The 21,391-nt window shown below is 46.8% G+C and overlaps 12 non-coding genes across 12 annotated transcripts; 9 read left to right on the top strand and 3 right to left on the bottom strand.

Annotated features, from left to right (window-relative positions):
• The first annotated feature begins 465 nt into the window (after window positions 1-465).
• Window positions 466-537, top strand: TRNAW-CCA (transfer RNA tryptophan (anticodon CCA)). The gene has a single exon. It is a non-coding gene; the product is annotated as a tRNA-Trp (tRNA).
• Window positions 538-1,121: 584 nt separating this feature from the next.
• TRNAM-CAU (transfer RNA methionine (anticodon CAU)) lies at window positions 1,122-1,193 on the top strand. Its single transcript has one exon. It is a non-coding gene; the product is annotated as a tRNA-Met (tRNA).
• A 3,100-nt stretch (window positions 1,194-4,293) lies between these two features.
• On the bottom strand, window positions 4,294-4,366 carry TRNAR-ACG (transfer RNA arginine (anticodon ACG)). The gene has a single exon. It is a non-coding gene; the product is annotated as a tRNA-Arg (tRNA).
• A 280-nt stretch (window positions 4,367-4,646) lies between these two features.
• Window positions 4,647-4,728, bottom strand: TRNAS-AGA (transfer RNA serine (anticodon AGA)). The gene has a single exon. It is a non-coding gene; the product is annotated as a tRNA-Ser (tRNA).
• Window positions 4,729-9,302: 4,574 nt separating this feature from the next.
• TRNAR-UCG (transfer RNA arginine (anticodon UCG)) lies at window positions 9,303-9,375 on the bottom strand. The gene has a single exon. It is a non-coding gene; the product is annotated as a tRNA-Arg (tRNA).
• Window positions 9,376-10,975: 1,600 nt separating this feature from the next.
• On the top strand, window positions 10,976-11,047 carry TRNAW-CCA (transfer RNA tryptophan (anticodon CCA)). The gene has a single exon. It is a non-coding gene; the product is annotated as a tRNA-Trp (tRNA).
• A 2,797-nt stretch (window positions 11,048-13,844) lies between these two features.
• TRNAG-GCC (transfer RNA glycine (anticodon GCC)) lies at window positions 13,845-13,915 on the top strand. The gene has a single exon. It is a non-coding gene; the product is annotated as a tRNA-Gly (tRNA).
• Window positions 13,916-14,229: 314 nt separating this feature from the next.
• On the top strand, window positions 14,230-14,301 carry TRNAM-CAU (transfer RNA methionine (anticodon CAU)). Its single transcript has one exon. It is a non-coding gene; the product is annotated as a tRNA-Met (tRNA).
• A 388-nt stretch (window positions 14,302-14,689) lies between these two features.
• TRNAS-UGA (transfer RNA serine (anticodon UGA)) lies at window positions 14,690-14,771 on the top strand. Its single transcript has one exon. It is a non-coding gene; the product is annotated as a tRNA-Ser (tRNA).
• Window positions 14,772-15,785: 1,014 nt separating this feature from the next.
• TRNAQ-UUG (transfer RNA glutamine (anticodon UUG)) lies at window positions 15,786-15,857 on the top strand. Its single transcript has one exon. It is a non-coding gene; the product is annotated as a tRNA-Gln (tRNA).
• Window positions 15,858-16,290: 433 nt separating this feature from the next.
• Window positions 16,291-16,362, top strand: TRNAQ-UUG (transfer RNA glutamine (anticodon UUG)). The gene has a single exon. It is a non-coding gene; the product is annotated as a tRNA-Gln (tRNA).
• Window positions 16,363-20,725: 4,363 nt separating this feature from the next.
• TRNAS-GCU (transfer RNA serine (anticodon GCU)) lies at window positions 20,726-20,807 on the top strand. Its single transcript has one exon. It is a non-coding gene; the product is annotated as a tRNA-Ser (tRNA).
• The last annotated feature ends 584 nt before the right edge of the window (window positions 20,808-21,391 follow it).

The raw sequence follows: 21,391 nt of genomic DNA, 5'->3' as shown, positions 1-21,391 counted from the left end.
ATGGAACCCCCCCCCCCCCCGTCGCTCCCTCTCTCTAACTCTGCCTCTCAAGTAAAATAAAATTTTTAAAAAGAAAAGAAAAAAGAAACCTCAGGTATTGCGGGAGTGTCGCAGGCATCTTAAACCTTCAGCTGCTCAGGTGGGTAAGGGGCACTCTTAGCTACTTTTCGCTACCTCCTTCACGCCCCAGACGACCACCTTTAGTATTTCTTAACAACAAAACTCCCCAAACGCCTGTTTTTAACCTATGGAGAAAACGAGATAAGAAAGGGAAATGAAATAGGAGCAGGAAGACGCGAAAATAGAAGCAGTTAGGAGGCAAAGAAAACGATAAAGGGGACCGCGTTGTGATGCAGAGGGAGGCAGCCACGCGTTTCTTTGTAGCCAGCTGTGCGCTTCGCACCGAGCACGGAAAAGCAGTCCCGGAGGTCAGGTTAGCAGGTGAATGAGGGACACCTTCCGGGGGACCTCGTGGCGCAACGGTAGCGCGTCTGACTCCAGATCAGAAGGTTGCGTGTTCAAATCACGTCGGGGTCAGGTTTGTTTGCCGAACCACGGAACCTTTTATTGCAAAGTTCTGACTTTCACGCTTCGCCGATTCAACCCTTCCGGCCTCCCCGCGCCTACCTCTGGGCTCTGGGCTCTGGGCTTTGCCAAATTAAGACTCTGGGGAATGGACCATTGCAACTTCTGGGCTGGAAGTTCCCCGCCCTCCCTAAAACTAGGTTAAAAACGGCACGGATGCGCCGGTCTCCCTCACCTGGGGCAGAGCTGCCTAAACTGGTTGTGCCTTAGCACTTTCCGGCGTAGAGGAAAAGGGAAATATTTATTTCCTCCTAAGAGTTTTTAGTACTTTTCATAATTGAAGGTGGCTGGGATGTCGCAGATGTTTGCACGGGACTGTACACATTCACAAAATCCAGTGAGAGCCCTCATATTGAGTCCTGCATTTATGCGCCAGAGGAGCATATTCAGAATAACCTGTTTCTTGTTAACTCTTTGTTTTTAAGAGTGTAGGCCTCAGCCATTGTGTTCTACTGTGTTCTAGATCTTTACTCTGGAAATTGACTACTAACTCTGAAAGGACAACACTCAGTAACATGGCTATACTATTATCCCGTAGCAGAGTGGCGCAGCGGAAGCGTGCTGGGCCCATAACCCAGAGGTCGATGGATCGAAACCATCCTCTGCTATGTACTGTTATTATTCCAGAAGACTTGACTTCCGACTTAGGCTCTTGCTACTGTCGCGGAGATGGAAGGGAATATTTTGATTCTCACTGCTCTTGAAGCTTTGCTTTTCCAGGTACAACACACTACTGTACAAAAACTGGCTCACTAAAAGTAACAGGCAGCCGGCATTGTGGTAGGGGGCGGTTAAGACACGGCTTACTATGTGCTGTGCACTGTCTCATCTGCTTTGCAACTTGGCAGTCAATTCTGGTTAATACTCACTTGCCGAGTAAGACGGCACTAGAGTTTCTAGAGGCTGATACACTGTTCAGCATCTTTCAGATAGGAAACAGCAGAGCAGAAGAGATGCTCTAAACCTCTCTGCCAGACTGTGAACACCAGCGTTCCAGCACACTGGGGCCAGAGACGGATAATAATAACAGAATAATCATAAATAAAATAATAACAGTAATTATAATGATGTGGAAGTGGCGCACTCAATGCCACAGCAGTGACCAATGAATATATTCATGTATTCCCTTTTCAATTTCCTGGTTTTCTTTACTTTGTTACACTTGTTAAGTATTCATTAGTTCAAAGAAAAAAATGGTTGCTGGTCACTGTGTAGTCCTCCGACTGGTAGTGAGTAACTAACTGCCCTTATGACACCTTATATAAGGGAAAACAATTAAAAAATGACAGGAGACAGGAAAGGAGGGTAAAGTGCATTGTGTGTGCGGGTTAATACTGGGGTGGGTGGGGATACCAGTGTAAACAAGGAGGCCAGGGAAGGTCTTGCTTAAATGATGACATTTGGGTAAAGACTGAAAAGATATGAGATTGTGATGTGCCATCTTGTCCCTGCAGTAGGAAGATGAGCCAGTGCCTGAGGCATTCCTGGAAGAGCAGTCGGTGGGTGTGGAACTCTGTGACCCAGGAGCAAAAGCTACTATTAGAAAGGTTTCTTGGTCAGATTTGTTTATTTTTTGACTTTTTTATTAACAATTTTTTTTTAATTTCTGTAAGGTGAACAAGTTTCATGTGTTTCATAAAGGGCCAGATTTTGGAAACATTAAAGCCATAGATTGCTCACATGCTGTGGGGGACTCCTGTTCTGCTTTGAGCCCTGAAATTTAATTTAAGTGTATTTTCTTAAAGTGCAGTCGTTCCCTGTGACATTCATGCTTCTGAGTTTCCTCAGCTGAGCTCTGCACAAACGGAGTTTTCTATCGTTTAGTGAAATGTCTTAACTGCAAGGGAAATACTTTGTGGAAGGAAGAGAGAATGAGCAACCCGCTTCATGCAGAAGTTTCTGCTTAGTTCCAATCACTCTGAACTCTGTCCTTCCTCTCTTCTGTTCTTTACATTGAAAAAGCCCTTCGTTAAGAAACTGTATCTAGTTGGGAGGGTAGTGTGTAACTTCTTGAGTTAAACCATTAGCAATCAGTGCACCATCAGTGAAAATACAAGTCTCCTGCAAGAGGATTCATGTTCTAAGAAGCCACACCTTTCCATTAGATCACTCGTGTATCCGATAGCTGATGCGCATGTAAATTTCGTTGCAGTGTGAATTGTTTTCCCCAGAATTCATATGCTGAAGCTCTAGCTCCCAGCATCACAGAATGTGACTGCATTTGGAGATAAGGCTTTCAAAGCAGGGGTTATGTTAAAATGAGGCTGTGAAGGTGGACCCAGATCTAAACTGAGAGATATATTTATTAAAAAAAAAAAAGAGGGGGGTAGAACTTGGATAGCCAGAGAGACACACCAGAAATGCCCATGGAGTCGGGAAAGAACTTGTGCGACACAGCAAGCTGGCTACCAGCAACCCAAGAAGAAACCAGCCCCGCAGAAAAGAACCTAAAATCTTTGAAAAGGACAGAGAGAGGAAGAGAGAAGGTCAGTTATAAATCAGAACTCAGTATGGCGTTAGACTTCTTTGGCGCAACGTTAAATGCCAGAAAATAATGATTTCTAGTTTAAAATTCTATACCTGGCCCAATTAACCAAGTGAGGTGGTGGAGTCTAGACCTTTTGCAGGCATGGAGATCTCAAACATTCACCTCCCATCGATGCTTTCTCAGCAGGTGATCGGAAGACACACTACTGTAAAATAAGAGAGCAAATCGAGACGGGGTGCACTTCACAGTAGTGGGAATCTCGAGAGACCCGTGGGGCGTGTGAACACCTAGTGAGGAGGTAAGCCCTCCGGCTTTGAGCAGCTCTTCAGGCTGAAGTCAGTCTAACAGGAGCTGAAAGACAGGACGCGCTCAAACTTCTAAAGACTTGTTTAGACAAGTTGGAGAGCTTGGGGCTGAAATGCTGGTAAATGCACGGAAGACTAAACAGCAAGGACAAAAACAAGAAGAACAAATGGTTACCAATTCCCCAGGGGAAATAAAAGTTGTGAGGCAGGGAAAACGTAACATTTTCTTCTGTAACTCCCCAGCAGGATTGTTTTTTCACAAAGCCACACTTTAACCTTGCTGTAATGGTATCGGAAGAATCGAGCTGCAGGAAGGGTGCGAGTGTGTGGCAGAGGTCCAGGGCTGTGAAACGGAAAATAAAGTAACTGGCCATCAGTGAAGTCAACGGAAGGATTGTACAAGCATGTTCTTTAGAGATGTAGAAGGAAATATTCAAAGATTCATCGGGAGGGCAGGAAACGCTGGAGGAGGCAGCAGAGAGGGGACTGTTGGTGTTGGTTACAAAATCTCATGAAGTGTTTCATTCTTTAATTGGTAAAAGGGGTAGAAAAGAACCTGAAACATTTTGCTCTCTAGAGATCTCTGTGAATCTCTCATTGGCAACTACCCTAGACTGATGTCTTTAAAAGTTTTCATCTCAGTGAGTTATCGATTAACGCGTGGAAAGATCGACTTTGACAACTATCCGTTTAGCTATGTGACTTCAAGAAAACTTACGTATACAAGAGTAGAGAACTAAAGCTTGAGTCTATATTATGAACAATTTTGTCATTTTGTGTAAAATGATGTTTCTACAAAAATGTAGGTAACGAACAAATTACAATTTGACTCACATATAGAAGATAATAAAATAATATGCGGAGGTCTGGGAAAATGGAACTAATGCGATCTCAAGGATAAGCAAAAGGGATTGTCGAGCCAGCCAGGAGTCGAACCTAGAATCTTCTGATCCGTAGTCAGACGCGTTATCCATTGCGCCACTGGCCCACCCACGTTGGCCCTGTCGTTACCCTTGTAGAAAAAGGAAGTGGTGGAATTTACTGCACTGCACTAAAGCCGAATATGGAAAACTTTTCTTTTCATGTTATTACTCACGGTCATCTCCATTTTTAACTCAAAAACTCTCGGAACTCAGCGAAGCGTCATTCCACCGAGTCCTTTAAGTTAGTTTACTCATGCACAATGAGACGCACGTTTTGATGTAATTCATAAGTGACGCTAAAGTTTAATCGGTCAAGTCCTTAAAGAAGAAAAAAAAAGTGACTACCGTAGTCGGCAGGATTCGAACCTGCGCGGGGAGACCCCAATGGATTTCTAGTCCATCGCCTTAACCACTCGGCCACGACTACAGATACGCAAGGATTCTTCAATATCCCACATGGTACCCACATCACATAGTATACTTCCTGACGTTACTAAGGATTTAATAACAACCAAGTTCACATCCTATTAGTAAAGCGGGAGGGAAAATGAACCAGCTTCAAATCCAGACTCATAGAAGTGAAACTGACATGAGATGCAATGACTTTGAACAGCCCTTGTCTCCACTGTTGGGGAACAGTTTTTTTTTTTTTTTATACGATTTGTTGAACTCTTAGTATAGAGTTAATCATGTGTGTATAAAGTTACACGAAAATAGATCTTAGTAAAAAATAAGTATGGAAATAAGAGACGGAGGAGGAAGAGGGGTGGGAGGGTGGTATGGTGAGAAGAAGAATCACTATATTTTTGAAGTTGTACCTATGAAATGCATGAAATTTGTATTCCTTAAATAAAAGGTTTCTGGGGGAAATTTTTTTTTTTTTTCAAAATTCCAGACTCAGAGGTAATGAGCTGAGAATGCTCTTTATCTTTTCTAGAAAGCTAATCAACAGCGTGTTTCAATAACTTCTGAAATTCTCACTTTTTTGCCTGGTAAGAAATTTATCCACAATAAACATTCTGACAAAGACATTCCTGGACCCTCCTCTGTCTTTAAGAATCTGGATTCACTAAAGTGTTGTACAGAAAATCCTATCTTGGCTCTTCATTAAGCTCAAGAGGTTTTAGCCAGCAGAAAGAACACTTGTAGGTGAAACTCAAAGGTAGACAATATTTGAGAGTCAAATCTCCTTCACTAAGTGGGCTCTTGTCTCAAGGGGAAGAATAATTGCATCTGATATTTTGTGGCTGATAGCTTGAAAAGGTGTATCAAGATGACTTCCAAAGCAAGAACAAGACACTTGGATCTCCACATTCCTGACACTGCACACCACCACCCCCCCCAGTATCTCTGTGCATATTCATGAGTAAATGGGTCTGTATTTCATCAATGGCTCCAATCTATATACAGAAATAGGGTAAGGGAAGATTGATAAACCATAGCTTCTGTGCTGATGGATTCAGGATCACCTCCCGTCCAGATCTCTCTTCTGGGCTCAAATGTCCACCTGTCCTAAAAATGCCCCTTATTGGTGACAGAGATTTCTCAGGGTTTGCTCTCAAGCCTTTAACATGCACCTTTTAACTATATAACTCAGAAGTGGTGAATGGTAACGTACGCTTCTCAAGTCTCCTTCCCATCTGAAACCTTGTGGTGAGGGAACATCTCTCCTGCAGGCTTACAGCTGGTCCATGTTAGGGAATGCTGGCTGTGTTGTCAGGAAAGGGTAGAGGTGGTGCTGGCCGGTTGCTCCAGTCCATGGAAAGCCAGCTGTAGAATCAGACACATAAGTTGGAGTTTTGCAGAGCCCCTCTGCAGTTTTTATTTATTTATTTTTTCATTAAGGGGCTTTGAGAACTAGGCTTTATGTCTAGCTTGATTTTCCCCTTCATCTTGGGACATAAGAACCATATAAGGGCACAGACAACTGCACAGCCCAGCGAGATGAGGAAGGTACGGTTAGGGTAGTGTGAGAAACACACTTGTCCAAACCCATGGAATGGACTCAGGAGACACAAGCACATCAGAAGTGAGACTTTCAATGCTAATCTTGCAAGATTAGGTGTCTGGAAGGCAGGCACTACCAGCGCAATTGCAGTGGACAGCTTATCCCTAACGTGCAGGTCCTCACTGGCTAAGTACTATGGGGCTGCTATCTTCCCGGACATTCCCTAAGATTTATCATTCCAGGGTAAGGCCATCCCTCCCCCTCTTTCCTGTTCAAGTTTCCACCTCTCAGAAATGCTGTTTGCTCCATTAAACCAACCCTGCCCCCATTTCAGCATCCTTTTTTTCTGGGGATTTGTGTTCACAAACTGTGTGGTTGTCACAACAGCAAGCTAGCTACCATTCAGAGCTAAACAGTTTACTTTGAAAATGAATAATAAATTCTTACTTTTTACAAGTAGCCAAGTAGGTATTAGCTTATGTCTATAAGAGGGCCTGAAGGAGACGGGAATTTTGAAAGGAAATGAATCTTTGTGCAATGGAATGAGGAAACAAGCCCTAGATTACACCTAAAGTAATAGCTCTTGTTCTTTAGCCCTGTTAGATGGGTTTCAGCCCTCTCCCGAGGGGGGGGGCAACTTAGGGCAATACTCCTGCCCTGCACCCTGGGGCCTATTATGCCCAGACAACACTGTGCTGATAAGATCTTGGGAGGATTTCTGGGAAGGCTACATCCAGAAATGTCTCACCCACAATTTCCCAGGAGAGGGAGGAGGGGAAAAGAAACAGGGTACCCATACACACGTCCATGAAACTCCAGTTTGAATGCAGATGGGCTCTCGGTCCTTTACTGAGATGTCCACCTGGTCTCTCAGGTGTATTTCTCTTCATCAGACTTTGCTACCTCGCTTACCACTACTCCTTCTCACATCTGAACTCCTTATGTGAAGACGAAAGACTTTGAGCAGTGAACTCTGGCAACTGTACCCCACACTGAAAGTTTGTCAAAGCCCAACAATGGTGCTCCAGGATAGCAAACTTGCAAAGCTTGCAAACTGCTAGGAACTACATCTGCTTTAAGGGGGGTGAGTGCATGAACAAACAAGATTGTAATTGCAAACATAGTCAGCAAGCAGAAGGGAGGTGAACCAGGGCACCCAGAACAAAGCTCCAGTTACCACAAAACACCAACTAAGACCGTCAGCATCAGCTCCTGGGTTGAGTTGCACATCTCCAAATCATTCAAGCCCTTCCAGATGGTTTTATTCACTTTGGCCTCCAATAAGCATGAGCTCACGTTTCAACCATGCTAGCTAGGATGCAGGCTTGCTAGGCCATGACACCTGAGCCTACAGTTGTACAAAATGAATCCATTACATCAGTGGTGCCCATGGACAGTGCTAAGACAAACATGATGAAGTTCAAGTCACGCATCTTTAGGTAGTCTGCCAATGAGACAGATGCCAGCAGCCGCAGCCAGGGTGCTGCTGACCAGTGCTGCCATGGGATGTGCCATTCTCTAAAGCAGTGGTTTTCAATTAAGAGAATCACCAAGCCGCTTTCGAGATGTGTCTAAGACATGAAATTCACTATTACTTTCTGTCTGTTCCCTGTAGACATCTCTAAACTTGAATAACATTGTACCACACCTGTGACATGGGAAAGGACAGAGTCAGGTGATCCCGATTGACAGATAATCCCAACCCGGAGATCTTTCAGACCACTCTTTTGGGATCTTTGATCTCTTATAACATAACCCTGGCATTTCCTAGCATCCTGGAAAGGGCTGTCTGTTTTTAGCCCCCAATTCTTTCCTGATAGCAGGCCTCCTGTCCTGGCTTGCACTTTTAGCAACTCTACAAACTTATTAGAGCAGTAATCCCAGATTATTCACTCCTTCCTTGATGCTGCAAGGTGCTGGACAGAAAGAGGTGCCAGTGACCACCTCCTGGGTTTCCAAGTCAGCAACTCAGCACTGCCAGGCACCTAGTGAAACCTCCAATGCTGATGGGATGGAGCGACTGTTGCCCAAGAGGGAGGAAGCCCTGGGCCAGCTAACACAACCAATTTCTTGGCTCCTTGTGTATTTAGGGCTCCTATCCTTGGCTAAGGACAATCCCTGCTGGCTTTATCAACTGTTAGTGGTCTCAAGGGACTTCTCTGCTTTGATGCCACTGAACAATCAACCTTAAGTGAGAGCTGTCCAGAAAGCTTTTGTTACAGTTAAAAGTTCCCTAAAAAATAAAAAATAAAAGCAGTTCCCTAAAAATACTGCTTTTCTTTGCTGGGGCTTTCATAGCAAGCTTAGGGGAGTGTCCAGGCTGTAGAAAAACATCAAGTGGAGGGCCCTCCCAGTTTACTACATCTTCATCCATTGTAGGATCAGAAATCTGCCTCAAATTACTTTGTTGTTTGTGGTGGTCTAGGCCCCTTTGACAATGTTGCAAGATAAACTCCCTTAGAGCATTCTGGGGTGGGTGAGCTCTTTGCAGCTGTTCTAGAGCCTGGTCCCTTCCTCCCCAAATCCTACACTCCCAAGAGCTCCCTTGGCAGCTTCACCATTATCCCCCTTTAGCAACCTTAGAACTCAAACAAGGTGGCCTTGTAAAGGCTCTGTGGTGTTTGCAATGGATGGGAAGAGCTTGGAGACTATGAAGTTTGTAAATTCTATAGACTTTCATACTGGAGCGTGAAGGGGCATCACATGCATAATTGGCTAAAACCCAAATCCCAACCTCTCCAATGCCAACATTCTAACTCAGCAGGTCCCAAGATGGGGAGACAGGGAAGGGAGATATATAGGCCGTAGAAACATGCAGTTCAAGGAGTTCCCCAGGTGCTGGCCTGAGGACTAAATTCTGAGTAGCATCTACCGAGAAAATGGAATATTTGGTTGGTGGTACTGTTGGCAAAGAGATAAACAGATATCTGCAGGATAGAACAGGAAGTACAAAGCAAAGACCAAGGGTGTGGAGGAAAAGTGGAGTTAAGGCCAAAGGCAGGAGTTCCTGCAGACCTTCTGGGGTAGCTTGGAGGAATAAATCAGCCAATGAGCAACCACGAAGGGATTCGAACCCTCAATCTTCTGATCCGAAGTCAGACGCCTTATCCATTAGGCCACGTGGTCTCCTGCTAGCGAGCTTCCAAATATGTGCATGAGAAATAAACTGCCCTTCTCCAAGCGTTGTGACTAAATCGGTGAAATTATGCTAAGCCACGAGTATGCCAGTCCCTCCCCTCAAAAACCTTGGTTTAGATGGAGAAAGCAGTTTAACAGTCAGAACGCCTGTGAGGTTTTAACCCGACAAGCAGCAGGGACAGTAAAACGGGGCTTCAGTAACCAATCACAGAGCGCTCTGTCTTTTGATGGCGATCGGGGAGAAAGGCCACGTCGAGGAAAAGATGCTGGAGCTGGCAGCCGAAGGAGGAAAGGTGAAAATAGAACCGCTGCTGGCCAGCCAAGCTGAAGCCCGAGAATTGACGAGGACGTGGGCGAACTCCCTAAGTCCTACTAAGGCACAAATGCAAATGGAGCTAAAAGTTGCGGAGAGAGGTTAACAGCAACACAATCTGTGACCTGGAAAGCACGGGGTGCGCGCTCCCAGAAAGCCCAACCCCGAGCCGGGAGCTGGAAAAGCAGCTGCGAGCCCGATTTACCGCGCCCCGGCGTCCCTGCCCGGGTGAGCTGCCTGGAGCCACCCCTCCCCACAGCCCTCGGCCAAACTTCCACGGCGCCACAAAGCGATCGTATCTGGGAAGAGGGCCCTTGAAGAGGTTTTCTGGTAAACTGGGAGCGTAAGTGTGGGCCCTAACCCCTCGTGTTCTCCTAAGGGACCCGGGCACAGACCTACAGAGGAAGAGCGCGTGGAGACCGAGCGGGAAGCGGTCGCCGGCGAGCCTAGTGGGCTAAGGAGGAAACCGGTGCGGCCGACGCCTGGACCCCGGGCTTGCGGTCCCCGGAATTGGGAGAAAACACGTTTCTGCTGTTCACACGCCCCAGGCTAAGGGATCTGTGAGGGCAGCGCTAGCAAACCGCGTCACGCACGGTCCTGAAAGCAAGGTTTGTGGTCGTGAGCGAGCACAGCGGCAGGGCTCCAGGCCGGAGCACGACCCCGGAGGTCCGGGGGCGGCCTACAGCTTGCACCTGCACGGTACCCGCTGCTGCACTTTTTGGGGATCCTCCGGACTGCCGGAGGAGAGCCTACAGGGCCAAAAGAAAACAGTAAGGGCTGAGTGTCGGCGGCTTACGACGGGTGATCGCTGTGGAAGACCACAAGGCCCGCAGATTCTGACCTACAGTGAGGAGTTCCTGCAAAAGCAGCCACTCCCGCCAGGCAGACCGAGGGCCGAGGAGGCAAGGGGGCAGTGCGGGCTGGGGTCTCCTTCAGGACAGGGAGAGTAGTAGGGCACAGGGCGCAGCTGTCTTGTCCCTATTCCATGGCGGATTAAAGCCACTATGCACACGAGTTTCCCCCAAGCAGGAAGACATCCACAGGTGGAGACACTGAACAATGAGAAGCAATGGAGTTTTTCCGCCGTCCCTCGGGCTTCGCGGTTTGTATGTCTTCTGGTCAACCCTAGATTTTTCTCAACCTTGGTGAAGCTGTGTCTGTAGGGAGAGAACGGATCAAACCAAGTAGTAATCGATACATCAAAAAGCTTAGGAAGGTGGGAAGTGAGCGAAGGACTTAAAACCCTTGGTGTAAAGAGAAACAGCGGCTCGGCGTGACCTCGTGGCGCAACGGTAGCGCGTCTGACTCCAGATCAGAAGGCTGCGTGTTCGAATCACGTCGGGGTCATGGCTACTAGTGTTTTGCCATGGGAGGAAAGGAAAACCAAGAGGGGCTTGGAGTCGGAGGAATCCTTAACTCAGGTTAAGGATCTCAGCTTGAGATCGGAAAGCGGCCAGGCTGCGTGTGCCCTCCCAAAGACCCTGGGGTCTGCTTCTTCCGCCTTCATTTACCCGCCGGCAGCCCTCGGTTCTTCCCCGAGCCTGCAGCCGGCCTGGCCGTCAGCTCCTTCCCTGGGCCCCAGTGAAGCCCGTCTCCCCTCTGGCCAGGCGCGTGGATCGCTTCCTGCTCGGCTCCTCAAGGTCCCTCGGACGCCGCTCGGCTTCGTAGATGAACATTATTTTTGAGGGGCAAATCATAACTGTATGTAGTTCGGGTTATGCGGTGATGTCTGGATACTACTGGGTTTTTAAGCGCACACCTTATCCTGACCCTCGGCTGCTTGGAACAGGAGCAGGGCGAAGCGGGCGAACGCGCGTGTCGGCGCGGCGAGGCGCCGGCCTGCTTTCCGCGCTCGCACGCGGGTGTCCGAGCTTCGCGGCCCGATTCGGACGTGGACTCTCAGGGCTCCGCCGAAACACAGCGCCACTTTCCGCACGGTGGCTGCTCTTCTGTCAGCCGGGATCCAACACGCTGAGCCGCCCCCAGCCGACCGTCCAAACCCACCCCAGCCTCAGTGGCGCGGGCTTCTGGAGCATGCGCCGTGAGGGTTGTGTTCTGCGGCTGCGCGCCGGGTGCCCTGGGGGAGGCGTTCGGCGTTGGCGGTAGGGCGCACGCAGGCGCAGACGAGACCCTGCCGTTGCTGAATGCCTTCGGCGCGGTAGCCAGGCCCGTCGACTGGGGGCAATGGCGTCCATCTTTCGTTTCTCGCAGATGACCCTGTGCTGTGGGAGCTCAGCCTAGTTAGCTAAGAGGGCACTGCGTTACAATATTTCCATGTTCCTTAGGCCACTGTATCTGTGTGCTCCATCTGGGACATTCTTTCGTCTTGTTTTTGGGCTTATAAGAAATTAATGAAGTTTTCTCCCCAAATGCGAAAGTGGGACAAATATTCAAGCAGGCGTTTCGACTTTACCACGTTTCTAAACGATGTAAAGTTAGGTGCTGCGTTGTGTTTCGGTACTGCAGAGTAATTTTCTTGTTCCAGGCCTAACCTTCTCCAAATGGTATTAGTTGGCTGGCGAAGCCACAACGTAACAGGAAGACGTCTGTCTTCTGGTTCTGAAGAAAGTTCGTTGTTTTAAACCATTACGATTGGGGCATTTTAATTTTTTTTTTTTTTAGTACGGCAATAGATAACATTTCATCTCAAAAGCCTCTCCGGTGTGACCACCACTTGTGAAACATCATGATCCCTATCCAGCCCTAACTATGTCCCACAAGGGCTTTCCGCCGCTGAGACGCTACCAAGTTTACCAATAAACGCAGCTTTTGTTCTTTCAGGGAGGTTTTGGTGACATTTAGGGGAGCCAGCATTTGACAAATGGCGACGAAAACTTGAAGCAGAGGGCACATTGAGTAGATAGCACACACAGAGTCTTTGGGAATCTGCTAGAATTGCCCACGCCATCCCATCAATTCAGAACAACTGAGCTGAGAAGCTGCTCTGGGCGTTATCCTGAAGATTTCTTATTTAGAAATGAGGCAAAATATCTGACTGCTAACGTTGCACTAAAAAGTTACATAGATTAGCAGTGGCTACAATTTACCCAGTGCTTTTACACTATGTTTTGAAGACTTTACTAGGAACCATTTGAATTTACTTTTATTTGTAGCCCCCTGAGCAGAGTGGATCAGCTACTCTAAATTCCATTTTCTTGAGTAAAGAAAAACTAAGATCCCGGACTTTGACCAAGCTTTTATCTTTCCCAGACTGTATTCTTCTGTGGCTAGGTTTTCCAGAAAGCTTGTAGATGGCCTAAATTCTTCTGTTAAGGAAAACAGAGTGTCTTGATTTGCTATTGCAGCTTCCTGCCTTTCTTGCCCTTCAAAGCCTCATAATCAGAGTTGCCAAGTAAAATAAATCCTCTGCTACTCGGCACTGCAGTTCCTCAGAAGTGAGAGAGAGCGGGGCGAGACAGCGCTCACACCTCTTGGTGTCCCTGTGTTTCTGTCCAGGCGGTCCATGAGGTTCCTGAAACACCAATTCAGGAATTTTAGCGGAGCCTTCCACTGTGGCCGCTGGCTTTTCCTCCAAGTCAGCTGAAGCAGGGACCACCTCTCCTGTGCATTTCCAGGCCCCGTTTTGCCCTGCGGTTGCAAAGCGCCAACGACCTCAGCCGGGGAGGACGACGCGCGCTGAGTGGGGCTCCGCCGAGGCTGCTGGTGGATCGTTGTTACGTCACTTCCGCTTCCGGTGGCGCACGCTCCTGGACCGAAGCGGGGTCACCACGTCTCGATCACATAGGGTGTTTTATTGTTGTTCCCCCCCCCCAAATGATGTAACTTGGTGTTTCAGAGTTGCAGCGAGCGCTTTAACTTGGTACATTAGTTGAACTGGCTTGCATCTTAAGTGAGAGATTTTTCAGAATTTGTTTTCAGTAAAGATTTAAATTGGAAGAGGTACAGAGAGATATTTTCGTATGTTGGCTGTTTGTAGGCATTTTTCATCTTGATAAGTCTCCATGGGTCATATCGCACATTTTAAGCTTCTGGCTTTTTTTTTTTTAGAATATTTAAGTATGCTTTTCTTTAATTGGATTTAGAGGAATCTCAAAATGAAAACATATATTTGCACTGTGTACCAGTAAGAGCAGTGAAAATGTGACTTTATATATACATAAATAGGAACCCCCTTTTCCGTGAGGCATTGGTGGTTCAGTGGTAGAATTCTCGCCTGCCACGCGGGAGGCCCGGGTTCGATTCCCGGCCAATGCAACTTAAAGTTTTTTCTTTTCCTCCTCACCTCAAATCTGGTCGTACAATTCGCTGTTTCTCTTATTATCAATCGCGGCAATTAGCATGCATTTTATTGTGCTACAAGGTGGGACTTAATTCCGCAGGAGGAGCTCAGTGGACGTTTTTGCGGGAGGCTTCAGAATCCATAGTAGGTGGAGGAGCGCAGGCACGTACAGATTTTTCATGTGCTCTTTCTGTTCTCAAAGTCTGCCATCGGAAAGCAACGTTCAGAATCAGGGAAAAGCCTGCCATTACCTTCTGGAATAGGTATTTGAAGAACGTGAGTTCCACGAAGCAGAGTGGCGCAGCGGAAGCGTGCTGGGCCCATAACCCAGAGGTCGATGGATCGAAACCATCCTCTGCTATCTGCATTTTGATACACGCTCAGACTCTTTTTGGAGGATGGCCAGGTTGAGTAATGCTAATCATTTCAAACAGCTTTGTGCGCCAGCCTGGACTGTGTCATAATCCTCAAGATAATTTTCTAGGAGCACCCACTTCTATCCTCCCCAGTGATAAATATTTTGATTATTTCTGGGGCGTGCTGCGTTCGCGACGCCTTTTAGTACCTCGTGGGTGGGGCAGTTGTTGCGGTCAGCAATACCTCCCCTAACCGACATCGCGAGCTTTCTGTCACGACGATAGACGCTCTGAAGGCGTTGTTGTGTCGTCGGGAGGACCAGTTTTAAACCAGGTGCAGCCGGAGAGGTACTATTCCTCATGGGAATCTATCCAGAGCACCCTGACACGCACGTAGTCGTGGCCGAGTGGTTAAGGCGATGGACTTGAAATCCATTGGGGTTTCCCCGCGCAGGTTCGAATCCTGCCGACTACGTAGATTTTCTTTGCCCGCGCTAGCCGGTGTATCACGTGTAATCCCATGGAAAGCAATACGAGATACGCCTCAGTCATCCTAAATTGTGCGTTTTTGGCGTGTAACAGGACTTAGACAAAATTCTTTCAGTGTCTTTTTAGGAAACTACCTGGAAACTCCATTACAAAGATGCCAGCACAACGCTCAAGCGGTTTTGCACTTAAATCTTGAATTGCTGTCTCCCTATTCATAATCTACCTCCTTTGTGGCTTCTGAAGTCCAGCTCATGTCTGCTTTACAAAATCTCGCTTGCCTTTAATGTCTGCTTGATATTCTCCCCAAATGTTTATGTCCAATGCATCACTTTCCCACTTGTGAGCATATTGGATGCAAGACGTCAAACAGAAATTTCTAGTCTTTCTTCCTTTTTGGAGTTTCTTATTATCCCTCTTTCGGAGGCCAGAATTGCAGACAGGAAATATCAGCTAGGGAATTTTTGAAGCTGTTTTTAGATGTTGGCTAAATCTTATTGGGGGGGAAAACAAAACAAAACAAAACAAAACAGTTGCGCTACCTAAAACTCTTCCTGACACATACTGTGTATGCAATATTAATAAGAGTAGAATAAATATAACACAAATTATTTTTATATTAGTAATTGATCCATTAAGAAATGCAAACAAGAAAGTGAGGAAAATAGAAATAATCAGGAAAAAGTTTTCTTTCTGACCCTAAAACTACCAATAAATTCCTGAATTCTCATAGATTGTTTTTCCTTTTTACGTTTGACACATGCATAATTGCCCTAAGAGCTTTCTAACTGCCGACAAATAATGCAAACTCGTTGGTAGACAAATGTTTGTGTTTATGATTTACGGTCCAGGTTAACAATTAGCAAACACCGGCCCTGAAACCCTCTGTGTGTGTTCCAGTTTTCTGTAGGCAGCCGCAGTTTTGTTTCTTTGGAGTCGAGGAATATGGTGTAGGCTAATGTGACAGTGCATCAAAATCTTGCCATAGGGGATTGTTATATTTGGTCCCATGGTGTAATGGTTAGCACTCTGGACTTTGAATCCAGCGATCCGAGTTCAAATCTCGGTGGGACCTGTTGGAATTTTAGTGCTGCCTCCTCCATTTCAAATTGCAGTTCTGTCTTCCAGAGACTGGAGATAACAGGGGCACCTGAAGGAACACCCAGTCCCCGTCTACATCTGCTGCTCTGAGAACAGCTGTCTCTGCTCTTTTACTTGGAGTTCCACTTCCGATCTCTCATGCCCCCTCCTTTTTTGCTGATGTCCGTGTGGTCCAGATCCTGGAAAATTAGGCTACATTAGGTTCTTACGTTTTGTTAGGGATGCGTCTTTCAGTAGTCCACAAAATAGTGATACCACTGTCTTATAAATGTTCATGGAAATGTATTTTATTAAAAATCTGCATGGATTTAAAATTGCACCAAAATAATTATCATTTAGTGTTTTCCTATGACTATTTTGAGTTATCTTCCTAGAGTGATATCTTCAATCCCGCGTTGCTAAGTAGCGGCCCCATGGTGTAATGGTTAGCACTCTGGACTTTGAATCCAGCAATCCGAGTTCAAATCTCGGTGGGACCTCTCCTGATTTTGGTGTCTGATCATCCTGTGCTGGCTTTGTCCCTGGAGACAAGGACAGCAGCTCCTTCCTTACTTACTGCCCTTCTTGGCTTCTGGAGATGACCCTGTGCATGTCACCTTTGTCTCCACAGAGTCTTCGTTTTCTTTTGCCACCTAATGTTCTGTGGGTTCCTACAGCTAGTCAGATCCTAAGTTACTTGTGTGTTCATGGTGCTTACTGGTTTGCGAGAAGCTCGCCTGCCCTGTGAATGGTTTATTTCTTCGTAGCAGCCTCTTAAGATGTCTTGGGCTGAGGCAAGACCATCCTTAGGAGCTGCCATTGGAAGCTCCTCACACGCGCCCCCGCGCTCTGAACGGTCGACGTGCTAACCTCTGAAAGAAGGAATCTGAGTGTACATCTCTCTGGGACCCCAGCTTCATCTTGATTTTTCCTCCTCAAATGGCACACACCTGGGTGCAAGCATGGTCAGCCAGGCCCCCAAAATTGACACAGAAACTCTACCTGGAGAAGGCAGCGCCGCGCGTCTTCTGCTACTTTCCCTGATAGCTTTTTTTTTTTTTTTCGCCTCTAGGCCTAGGCTTCCTCAGATTCTTATAAATTAGAACCTGAGCCCTGGTGATCAAGAACTTGTTTTCAGGCCCCGAATCTCAGTTCCTTCCTACACTGGCTACACTCAGTTCCTTCCTGTCAGCTTTCCATTGGCCTCTGACACCGTCCTGAGAATTTGGAAAGGCGTCTGTGCACATCCCAGAGGTGCCCCTGGCTGCACCCTGTACGTGCTCCATCCAAACTCCTTTGCTAATGTGTTCCTCATGTTTTTTGGGAGACTGCTCTGAGAACAATATCTTTCAGGATATCTTTCCATCTTTCAGGAGTGACCCCTCCTCCAGGGCCCCGCGATGCAGTGGCTGGCACTGCCAATCTCAGTGGGTCTGCTCAGTTCTGGAGTCAGTGCACTCGTGGGTGTGGACCCTCCCTCCACGTACACTTCCTCTCCCCTGGGACAACATCCAGCTGCTTCCTCTTGCTTTCCTGTGGCTGCTGTTGCCATCTCCCCATCACGCTCGTGTCCCCCACGACATCTCCTCTTGATGCCCAACGTTTGCTTTGTGAGTGCCCAAAGCCAGTTTCCTGTAAGCTAATTACGTGCGAGGCTAACTAAGGGTTTATGTGGCAGAGTCTCTGCCTGCAGATCTGTTTTTCTCTGGAGCACACTCCAAATGCTCTGTTAAGTTAACTCTGGATGCAGACATGAAAATGCCAACCACAGAGTTAGACACCAGATGTCAAGGTCACCTGAGAGCCTCTGTCGTCTCCATGCAAGAGAAGCTCTGGTAAAGATTTTTAGACTGAATATATGCCCGAGACATTTTAAAGAGTAATTGGTCCCATGCAACAGCATACAAGTCTTCCCCTGGAGGTTTGTTATTCAAAGGGCCTGTGGCATAAAGGTTTGCACCCTGGAATTCCAGGAGTCCAGCTCCTGGAGGGATCTAAACCCCTTCAGCTGACTGTTCAGAACGTCTTCCAGTGCTCTCCATCGCAGCAAAAGAAGAGCCCCAAAAACCGCTCCGTCTTCTAATAATTGTTCTAGAAAAAGTCCTGTGAACTTCCTCCTGCTTACTTGGCTGGTAGTGGTGTCTTAGTCTCCTCTGCATTTGTTTCCTCTTGCTGTTGCTGTGACAATGATTCCGAATATAGTGGCTTAAGACAACATAAATTTGTTTCCTTACAGTGCTAGAGATCAGTGGAAAATCAAGGTATTAGCAGTGCTATGTACCTTCCGGGGACTTCCGGAAAGAATCCATTTCTTCACCTGTCTCAGATTCTACTTGCTTCTTCCTTGTTTCACCCCTTGCTTCTGTAGTCACATTTTCTACTATTGATCTGCTTCCTACTTGGAAGAACCCTTGTGATTGCGTTGGGCCTACTCAAACAATCCAGCATTCCCCATCTCAAAATCCTCACTGAAAACTGCAATGTCCTTTTTACTACTAAGGTGACGTTCAGAGGCTCTTGGGATATCCTATTGTAGGGGTCATTATTCAGCCCACTACAACTTCTATTAATAAATAGCAGGTATCTGTTAATCTCTTTAATCTCAGTCATGTCTCATTTCAAAGATAATGCAAGATCTGGATGGAGCTTACACATGAATCTTTTCAGTAGAGAGACACAGAGATTCCTATGTAAGGGCTGTGTGGTGTAAGATTAGCATCTGAGCTCAGATCCAGTAGGCTTGTTATAGTTTTGCCTTAATTGTATTTCCCCCCAGTATAGGATCCACTGTTTTCAGGGTCATCAAGCCTCCTAAGGGTGTTAGTTCCCTGTTGTTGCATAGTTGTCCTACCACTGGCAGCATAGAACCACAGACGTTTGCATCTCACAGTTTTTGTGCGTCAGGAACCTGGGCACAGCTAGCTCAGCTGAGTCCTCTGCGTCAGTGTGTTTCACGGTCAGTGTTTGGGGTGTTGACTGTTGGCTGGGCTGTACTCATCTTCAGGCTCACCTGGGGAAGGAGCCCCATCCAAACTCACAGGGTTATTGACAGGGTTTGCTTCGTTCATTCCTGGCCAGGGAGACCAGGGAGACCACACCAGTGCCGCTTCATCCAGGTGTGTAGACTGAGGAGGCGAAGTTCAGACCTGATGGTGAGCAGGAAGCCACAACTTATCTGATCTAATCACTGGAAGTGCCAGCCTAGCGCATTTTCTGTACTCCATACGTTACCAACAAGCCGCCGGTCGGGCCCACACTCAAAGGGAGGGTATCACAAAAGAAGTGTGCCTAGCACACTGGGTTTACACACCTGGGATGCCAAGGGCAGGTGTTCCCTGCCTGGCCCTGACCTGCTGCTGGGACCGGTGCTTCGTACAAGGCTTCTTTCGCTTAGCTGAAAGCTGCGCCTTCTGTCTTTTCATCAGGAAAACTAGCTCTCGGCCTCAGCTTTTAAAAAAAGGTCCTTTACGGATCTTGCTTTATAAGTAAGCCAGTGTTGAAGAGCTTGGCTGTCAAGTGAATCTTCTTCTAGTTCAAATGAATCAGAATCTCTGTGGATAGTGCCCTGACAGGAATACTTCCCAGAAGTTCCTGATGGATCCAAGTGTGCAGCATTGAGCGAGAACAGCGGAGGTCGTCTTTCCCTCAGCATCCTCTGCAAGTTGTCACCTCTCCAAGACATTTAGCACTTTCTGACACGGTATACATTCTCATTTTAAAATTGCTTCCTGCCTGTTTCTACCTGGTTAAGTCTCACGAGGGCAGGCAATTTTGTGTATGTCTTATATACCTGCATTTACAACAACAGCTGGCACATGTGAGATGCCCAATAAGAATTGAGTGATGAAGGAATCCATAGACCTTTAGGCCTTGGATTTGTTTATAATGATTTATAATTCCTAATCTCAATACCATGAAGGCCGATTTTCATCCCCCCAGAGACATTTTAGAATTCATTGTTCATTCAGGATTTAGAAAATGCAATGCTATTTTACCTGTTTTAGTTCGGGATGTTTTGATTCAGATTTGGCACTTCATCCATTTGATATTTATTTAATCATGGTTGCCTTGAATCCTGGTGATATTCCAAATTTCATGTTCATTTTTACTTCACCCTCATTTCTACTTTATTTTTAAGTCATATTATGTCAAAACACACACAGAAACACATATTTTTTTAAAAAAATGCTATTGGTGCATGTGAGAAAGAGAAATGTAGACCTTGGCACCCAGAAATGTCGCAAGTCTCTTCACAGGGTCTGGGCGTCCTCAGGAACAGTCTTAGCACTTTGTTCAGGGCCCTGAGGCTCTTCTGTTGGCCATGAACAACCTCACAGAACATCGGCACCATCTTGACCTCCCTCATTGTAATGAAATGAGACAACCAACCAACCAACCAAACATCAACGGCCCAACATTTCATAAGCCTACGTAAACACAGATAATAAAACAAGGTCGTTGTGCAAACCGCAAACATATCAAGCATCCTCTTCTATCAATGCATTTGAGGTACCACTGCTTTTGCAGCGTTAGCTTCCTTCTGTTCATGCCTCCTTCTAAACAGCTCTTTAACGAGACCTTCAAGGTTTCCTATGGTTCTTTTTGTCACTTTTCCGTATATGGAATAAACAAAAGAAAATAGAAACCTCTCAGGTGGCACAGTAATTAACTCCATTCTTCTTTGTTCAGTTCTCTCATTTTCCCCTTCAGAATTGTATTTTGTTGTCTTTTGTCAGGGCCATCCCCATTTCTCAGTCTCCTCTTTATTTTTTTATTTTTAAGTAAGAAGATCACGAAAGAAATGGAATCGGCAAAGCGGGACTACTTTTAAATATGGCATTTTTCGCTCAGTTGCACAACAGCGACGAGGTGGCCGAGTGGTTAAGGCGATGGACTGCTAATCCATTGTGCTCTGCACGCGTGGGTTCGAATCCCATCCTCGTCGTCTCAACATCCCTTACCGGGGAGGTGAGGTTTTAGCTCCCTTTGCGCAAGCGCAAACCTCACCACACACCAGAAAAAAAATGAAATTACACGCACGGGTGTATGCCCATTTTATAAACTCCTGCTACCCCTTCGCGTCCCGGAACTCCGTGTTCGGAGTCCCTCTCTTCTTTGGGGGTTCTCAGGTGCCTCCTTCCTCAGGCTCCGCAGTTTTCGCCCAATCCTCTCCAGCTTTTAAACCTCACGCACGTTGCAGGCGCGGGGCTCTCCCACTTAACATCTTGCACCGCCGCACTGCAGCGTCCTCCGAGCGCGGCTCCACCCGCTCTGCTACTGCGCACGCTGCTCCTTCTTCCAGGCGGGTCTCTGCTCCCTTCTAGCAAAACCCACACCGCGTGCACCCCCGCCCCTTGACCGTGAACCGCAAACGGAAAGCAGGGCTCCCTTCCTTGTATTTTAGGTAAATACATTTAAATTGAGAATCCTCTCCAAGCATTCCAGGCTCTGTTGATTCCTGCCTATGCGAATCATCTCCTGCCGTCCACCAATCCTCCCCAAAACCTCACCGATCGCCTAACTGCACTC

Source organism: Oryctolagus cuniculus, chromosome 5 (assembly GCF_964237555.1).
Source record: "Oryctolagus cuniculus chromosome 5, mOryCun1.1, whole genome shotgun sequence".
NCBI classification, from domain to species: Eukaryota; Metazoa; Chordata; class Mammalia; order Lagomorpha; family Leporidae; genus Oryctolagus; species Oryctolagus cuniculus.
This window is presented reverse-complemented; position numbering and strand designations above follow the sequence as displayed.